Raw genomic sequence first — 7,702 nt, 5'->3', positions numbered from 1 at the left:
TTTAATAGCTACCTTCTTCAGTGGAGTAAAAGTTTCCATTTGTGCTAACTTTGAAGTGATAATAGGAAGGAAAAGTGTATGTTTGCACTCTTCGTTAGTATTTTACCAGCCCAAGAAAGTCTGATGGAATATAGGCTTTAATCACAACAGAGATCAAGAGCAAACCAACATTCATTTCAGAAAAGCCATAATTAGGGAGAAGAAAGGAAAGAGAGAGGCATCACCATCAAAAACACTTGGCCTTCACAACAGAGTGTTAGGTCACTGGCCAACAAACAACTGACTTTAAACAGCATGAACGTGTAGAGTGAATAAATAAAAGCCAATTGAAGAGTTTACTGCAGATTGTGCAGAACAAGTAGGTGATCAGGGAAGATTTTTAAAAGCTGTGTTTTATATATATATATAAAAACATATAATTCAGGAAGGACTCCCTTTCTTCAGATGCATCCTTAAAACCCATTCTTCTCCCGTGTGGACAACCAGCTGCTTTGTTCCCATCTCTGCTACGGAAACCTCTTCTTGACAAACCTCCTGCACAGGCTGCAGCGAAGGGTCTGGCTTCACATTACACCTCTCCAGAGTGAATGCAGGCTGCCACCAAAACCAGGCCATCTTTCTCCCTTCCTCCCAGGCAGATCCCTGTAAGTTGAATTCAGCTGTCCATAGGGAAGGGTGGTTCAGCTGCTGATTTAATGTAAAACTTCACTTTTTGGGGTGAACCACGCAGTTCGCCCTGCAGCCGCACAGTGACTGGGACTGCTGCAAGGAAAGCAGCAGGAATGGAGGTGGTTTTGGGAGCCCAGACCCCACCTTTGGCAGCAGTTTGCAGTTGCACCATCTGTGACAGAACACAAAACCAGACTCTTAGCTCTTCTCCAACACCTGCTACTCTACCAAGCTCCTTTATCAGCCCCATCCATTGATCACACCAGACAGAAGCTGCTTGTCCTTGCTTTCTTAAGTCAATACCTGTCACCCTGCTTCAGACCACCTTTTTTTTGCTCAGGGGTTTACTGTGACACCACCTTTGTTTGCACAACTTGACAAATGAGCATCTTTTCCACCTTCCATTCTAACGTGACCTACATAAAAACATTAGCTTCTTTTAATCCTTCCATACAAAGTCAGCCACTTAATTGGGATTAATACCATTTGAATAACTACCGAGAAGTGACGGTTACAATTAAAATATTTACAAGTACAAGAATACGTACAATCAACTGTGACTCTCTTCAATTCTCACTGCAGATATCTTGTCTCAAAGTGACACATCATTGTCTCTTGTTCAGAACCGCACTGTCTTTACAAGATCTGGGACCCCAGGTGCTGAGCAAGTCCCAACAGATCACAGAAGAGGCACAAACACTGCATGCGAGTCATAGGATCAGTGGCTGAAAAGAGCTCCGGCTCTCTACTACCAAAGATGCAGACACTCAAGAAGGGGAGCGTGAGCTAGGGCTTTAATTAGATATGTGACTTGACAGCCCACCTCTATCCTCAGAAGCTCAGCAGTACTCCAACTGTGCACGATCGCCTCTGGGTGCTTCCGCAATATGAAAGCTACAGAATGTTTCTAGACATCGGAGAGAACAGTTGACTCTGCACAAAGATAAAAAAATTTTGCAAGCTCCAGGCTTGCCTGGGGTTGGAGGGGACCTGTCTCCTCCCAGCATGGTGCTGGGCCATCCCAGCTGGAGGGAGCTCTTCCAGAGCCAGCCTCCACACAGGCTCATGCAGCTTGGCAAAAGATGTATGCAAGATGCAAGTCGGGCTCAGATAGCATGTCTGGGGCAGGAGAGAGGAACTCACCCTTTTATTTATGTGTGTTACCTCAGAAGAGATAACATACCCTGAGCCGTCAGCTTCACCTGGATTCACCTTGACTCTAGATAAACTATGAATTTGGGAACAAGATTACAGAGCAAACAAACCCCAGAACAAGGTTTCTTTCATCTGTCCCAGAAGCCTACCTGCAGTTCTTTTTTTGCCATCTTCTATCTGCCATAGCTGGGGACATGAAGTTCAGAGAAACAGTCACCCAGCAACAAGTAACATGGTCTGATTCTGGGTCAGAAACCAGTTGACAACAGACTGAGTGTTTTCTCGGTAAACCCATTCCTCACCCCCCGCTCAGGGCTGCCCTACTTTGGGCACACTCTCTAGCTTCCTCTCCCTCTGTTCATCAGTGCAATTACCTCTCATGTTTATACCTTAAGGCTGATTCACAACTTCATGCAGTGGTATTGCCAATGGAGGAAAGGGATGAATGGAAAATTATAAGATGTTAAAGCAGTTCCCAGATCAGAGCTATCAGGGGAAATATTCCCTGTTCATAACTGTGTGAAGTCACTGTCTCTAGCACGCTGTCAACCATCTCCTCCCTTTTTAGATAAAACTCTGGGATTACACAGACAAGAGGCCAACTACAAATACTCTGTCCAAACCACATCCCTTCACACCTCCCTGGCCACATATCCCTCTTTTGGAAGTGTTAGGAATTCTCTGGCATCACAGAAGTGAAACTTGATGCTTTCTACACAAGTTAAATGAATGCTTAAAAAAAACCCCCTCACTGAAACAGCAGATTTGAGACTACTCAGGAATGTTGTAGCCTTGAGAGTCTAAGGGTACAAAAGCAAGGCAGGGTCTGCAAGAGGACACGTCTAATAAAGGATATTACCTCGCCCTCAAACATTGCTGAATGTATTTAGTGCATTCACAGAGTCTTTCAATCGGACGCCTCAGGATTGCAACTGGAGCTCCGTTTCTGCCTGGACAGATATTTGACTAAAATCGGTCTGGTGGGCAGAGGACTCCTCCTCCAGGGTCAGATTACAGGGCCGGAGACAAAAGCTTTTTCATGCATGTGTGCACACACACTCACAAGGTTAAGGCAAATTAACAGAGGGAGTGAGGCAATTCATTGTGCATATGTTTAAATATATTCATGCTCTAGTGCAAAAGCGCTTTCTTAGGGAGTAGGGGCCTTTGCTTTAGTGCTCCATGGGGTTCTCCGGGGGAGCCAGATGAATTCAACCCCCCAGTTTGTGGATTTTCTGTTAAGAGCAGCCCTGTGGAGCAGGCTGGCCGTTCAGACCACAAACACAGTGCAAAATGGGAGTTCTTGCCTGTCCTAGCCCAGAGACTCAAGTACTGATCCTGCCCACAACAGGTCGATAGATGCAGTCACCATTAACAAGGGGAAAATCACACACTAACCTATAACAGCCCATGCAAGGTTAGACTGGTTTAAAGCTCAGGAACTGATCCTGGTAGAAGGACCACTCGGACATAAGGCACAGATTGTGCATATTTGGCCAAAGTGTTTTTTTTAAAAAAATGCTTCTGGGCTGGTGGTTTTTTTGTTTGTCCTTTTTTTTTTTTTTTAAACCCTGTCCCTCTGTCCTTTTTTGCCACTTCCCCAACAGCTGAAGGGATTAAACAATTCAAATTTTGTTATTAGTGGTTTGCAGCAAGACAGTTGGCTCTGCATTACTAGGGTGGCAAAAACACAGCAAACTGGTCAAACGGTGCCTGTCAGTATTTGTGAGACCCCATCTGGATACTGGGTCCAGCTTTGGGCCCCCCAGTATAAGAAACACCAACAATTGGAGCAAGCCTAGCCAAGGGCAAGCAAGGTGGTGTTGGGGCTGGAGCACAGGATGAATGAGAGACCAACAGCAGGTTCACTCAGCCTACGAAAGAGAAGGCAAAGGGGGATTTAACTGCTGTCTACAGCTATCTTAAAAGGGGGTAGAGAGAAGTAGAGAAAGACATGGTCACACACGGCAGAACGGAAAGTGGCAACACGCACAAGCTGCAGCAAGGAAAATTCCCACTAGATGGAAGGAAAAATATTTTCCCCCAACAATAAGTGCAGTCAAACTCTGGAACGCAGACCCAGAGAGGTAAGAAAATCTCTGTCCTTAGAGGTTTCTGAAGCTTCACTGGCCAATGCTCTGAACAACCTCACCTAAATTAGAAGTTGGCCTTGCTTTGAGCAGGCCAACTTTGCTTTGACTGCAGACCTCCCAGAAGTCCCTTCCAGTTAAAGTTTTCTATTATTCTGTGAACAAGCCTCAAGCCAGCGACTTCTTGAATTGCTCTACCTACATCGCAAGACCACATCTAGGTGCCGAGCGGGCATCATCTTGCTTGCAAGTCTCCAGATGAAGGTTTAATACCTACATGTCTTATCTGCATAAGCTCCTTTCCCAGTTTTATCACAATTTCCCTGGGCCTCACCACACAGACAAGCCTCACAAAGGAATGCGCGACCATCCCAGAAACTGAGCCAGTGTGTTTCATCACCTCACTGGATCACTGAAGCCTTCAATTATGCTACGCTTTTCAAGTGCAGTAATTAAGGAGCTACAATTTGATCTTCAAGATGATACCCAAGCATGTTCCTATGAAAACATTTATTTTTAAAAGTTCATTAAAACATTCTGCCATCCAGAACACACAATGGTTACTAAAACTGACCATTATGGAAACCAAGCTCACGGACGTTTACCTGGCTTTGATTTAAGTCACCTAACAAAGAACATCCACTCAAGCCTGTGGGGAATTTCACCAGGTTTTGAAACAAGGCACTGCCCCAGTCAGCTTCTTTTCACTCATTCCCATGGCACAAACAAGGCTGCAGGAATCATAGAATAGTTTAGGTTGGAAGGCACCTTAAAGATAATCTAGTTCCATCCCCCTGCCCTGGGCAGGGACATCTTCAACTAGATCAGGTTGCTCAGAGCCCCGTCCAACCTGGCCTTGAATCCCTCCAGGGATAGGGCAGCCACAGCTTCTCTGGGCAACCTGGTCCAGGGGCTCACCACCCTCACAGCAAACAATTTCTTCCTGATATCTCATCTCAATCTCCCCTCTTCCAGTTTGAAACCCTTCCCCTTCGTCCCATGGCTACCCTCCCTGATCCAGAGTCCCTCCCCAGCTCTCCTGGAGCCCCTTTAGGGACTGGAAGGTCTCCCCGCAGCCTTCTCTTCTCCAGGCTGAACCCTCACAGCTCTCTCAGCCTGTCCTCACAGCACAAGGGCTCCAGCCCTTGCAGCATCTCCATGGCCTCCTCTGGCCCTGCTCCAACAGGTCCATGTCCTTCTTGTGCTGAGGACTCCAAAGCTGGAGGCAGCACTGCAGGTGGGTCTCAGCAGAGCAGGAGCAGCTCCCAGCACTCCCACCCAAGCAGCTGGAATGAGAAGGGCTACAATCCCCCATCAAGCACAAAGAACCAGAGAAACAAGGACAAGACCCTGATCACATTTAGGGGTGAACCTCTGCCCAAATACAACATCTGGAGGTAGAAACTGGGCTGAGGTAACTAGACCCACATTAGTCAGAAATGGGTCGTTTCTACATCACCTGTATGCTTGGAGAAGTTATTTCCTAACCTTGAGGGCAACAGAAAACATGAGCCTCTACTGATCAATCTGGGTTTGTCTAGATACCAGTCAGCAGGAGGTGGGTCACTCAGGGGTCAGCTGCTGGTAGGGCAGGAGCTGCTTATAAACACATCCAGGTATCATTACTGGGGTCAACAGAGATAAGCTGATCTTCAGGTCAACTTAAGTAACAGTTTCTTTCACTGGGTGGTCTTGGGAAAGTTTCACAAGTTCAATATATCAAAATACCAGTAAGAGATGGCGCACACACAGGGATTTAAAAATCAGAGTAAAAGCCAGGGCTGACACTGGAGCTGAGGTGGGTCTCCCCATGCCCAGGAGAAAGAGTTGATCTGGTGTTATGGTCTGCAGAAATCTTCGCGGCTCAGCCAATCTCTCCAGGAGATGTAAAAGACACCCCACCCCCAAATTATTCCCACCCCAGGGAGCAACAAGGATCCTCTCCTCCATCTCCCAAACTGATGTGGGCCGTGGGCAGCTGGCCAGACATCCCCACAAGAGGTGGGGGAAGAAGGAAAGCTTTTGCACGAAAGCCTAGGGGTAGTTTGGCACGCAGGGGTGGAGATAGGAGCAGCTTACTCCCCACCTTAAGGGCCAGAAACAGGCAGGTAAACCAGTTATGACCTGAGGAATACCCCTCCGCCACTCTTACCTTGTCAGATGGGGCATTGGTGGACCCCTTGCCTAATTACAGGATACTTGGGGATCCCCTAAACTAACAGAAGCTCTCACCTTACAAGACAGGAGGGAAAGGCTGCTGGGGGTAGGTGGGAGGGGAGTCCTTTGTTACAGGATAGAGGGAGGCATCCCCTACAACCTGGAGGGGGAAGGAAAGGAGCATCTGTCTCATAAGGTAGGAGGTCAAGGAGTTCCCTACAGCCTGCAGGGGAGAAGTTTCCCTCATGAGATAAGAGGGGGGATCCCGTACAGCCGGAGAGAGGGAATTTCTCTTGTAACATAGGAGAGCGAGGGGTCCCCCACAGCCTGACAGGGGTTTCCCTTCACAAGACAGGAGAGCATAGAGTCCCCTGCCGGCCGAGGGGAGGCCCCCCCCTTATAAGACGGTGGGGCGCGCATGACCCAGAGGAAACGGCGGGCCACTGGCGGGGCTCCAGCCCCTGACGGGGGGACGGGGAGGGATCGCGGCTCCTACCGGCTGCAGGAGGCGGCCGAGGCGGCCACACCGGGGGTGCTGTCTGCCGGAGGCGAGCGGCTGGCGCGGGCCTCAGCACTGGCCCTGCCCCGTCTCCGCCGAGGGGGCTTCTGGCCCACGGGCTCTGCCTCCATGGTGACAAGTCGCGCCGGAGAAGGCGGGGACCCGACCAAGCCGCGCCGCCTCCGCTCGGCGAGTAATGGCGACAGCGGTGGCGGCGAACCGGCGGTTTGAAAATGGCGGCGGCGGCGGCGGCGGCCAATCAGCGCGGCGGGCGGGGTGCGTTGCTAGGAGACGCGGGGGCGGGGCAAACGGAGGGGGAGCGGCTCTGAGGGAAGAGGGGCGGCGGGGAGGCGGGCCGTCGCCCCCCAAAGAGCGCAGCGCCCCCTAGCGTCCGGCGGGGCGGGAGGACCCCGGCTAAGGGGAAACTGAGGAACGGAGCCGTTACGGCCGGCCGCCACCCGCCCTCTCCGTCCCGGCCAGCGCTGTGCTCCCTTTTCTCCCGCCCTCCCTCCTCCCCTTCAGCCTTTTCTCCTCGGCGAAGGCAAAGCCAGCACCCCGCGGCCCCGCGGAGGGCGGCAACTTTCTCATCCTCGACAAAGGGAGGCAGAAATCAACAAGAATTTGGAGGAGAAACAAATGCGCCCCCCCCCCCCCTTCCCCGCCCTTTCCCGCCAAGAAAAACCCATACCTCAGAAATCAGCTCAAATCTTAAAAATTTATGTCAGGCACCCCCCTCAAAGCACACACGAGTGCTTTAAAACACTGAGTGCGCCCTTGGCAAGCTTGCCGGTGACACCAAGCCCTGTGGCACGGTCGACATGCTGGAGGGAAGGGATGCCGTATGGTGGGACAGGCTTGAGAGGAGGGTCTGTGCAAACCTTATGGGGTTCAACAAGGCCAAGTGCCAGGTCCTGCACATGGGTTGGGGCAATCCCAAGCACAAATCCAGGCTGGGCGGAGAATGGCTGGAGAGCAGCCCTGAGGAGAAGGACTTGGGGGTGTTGGTGGACGAGAAGCTCAACACGAGCCGGCAACGTGCGCTGGCAGCCCAGAAACCCCCCGCAGCCTGGGCTGCATCCCCAGCAGCGTGGGCAGCAGGGCGAGGGGGGGATTCTGCCCCTCTGCTCCGCTC

This window comes from Chroicocephalus ridibundus, chromosome 1 (assembly GCF_963924245.1).
Source record: "Chroicocephalus ridibundus chromosome 1, bChrRid1.1, whole genome shotgun sequence".
Taxonomy (NCBI): Eukaryota; Metazoa; Chordata; class Aves; order Charadriiformes; family Laridae; genus Chroicocephalus; species Chroicocephalus ridibundus.
Note: the sequence above shows the minus strand (reverse complement) of the source record.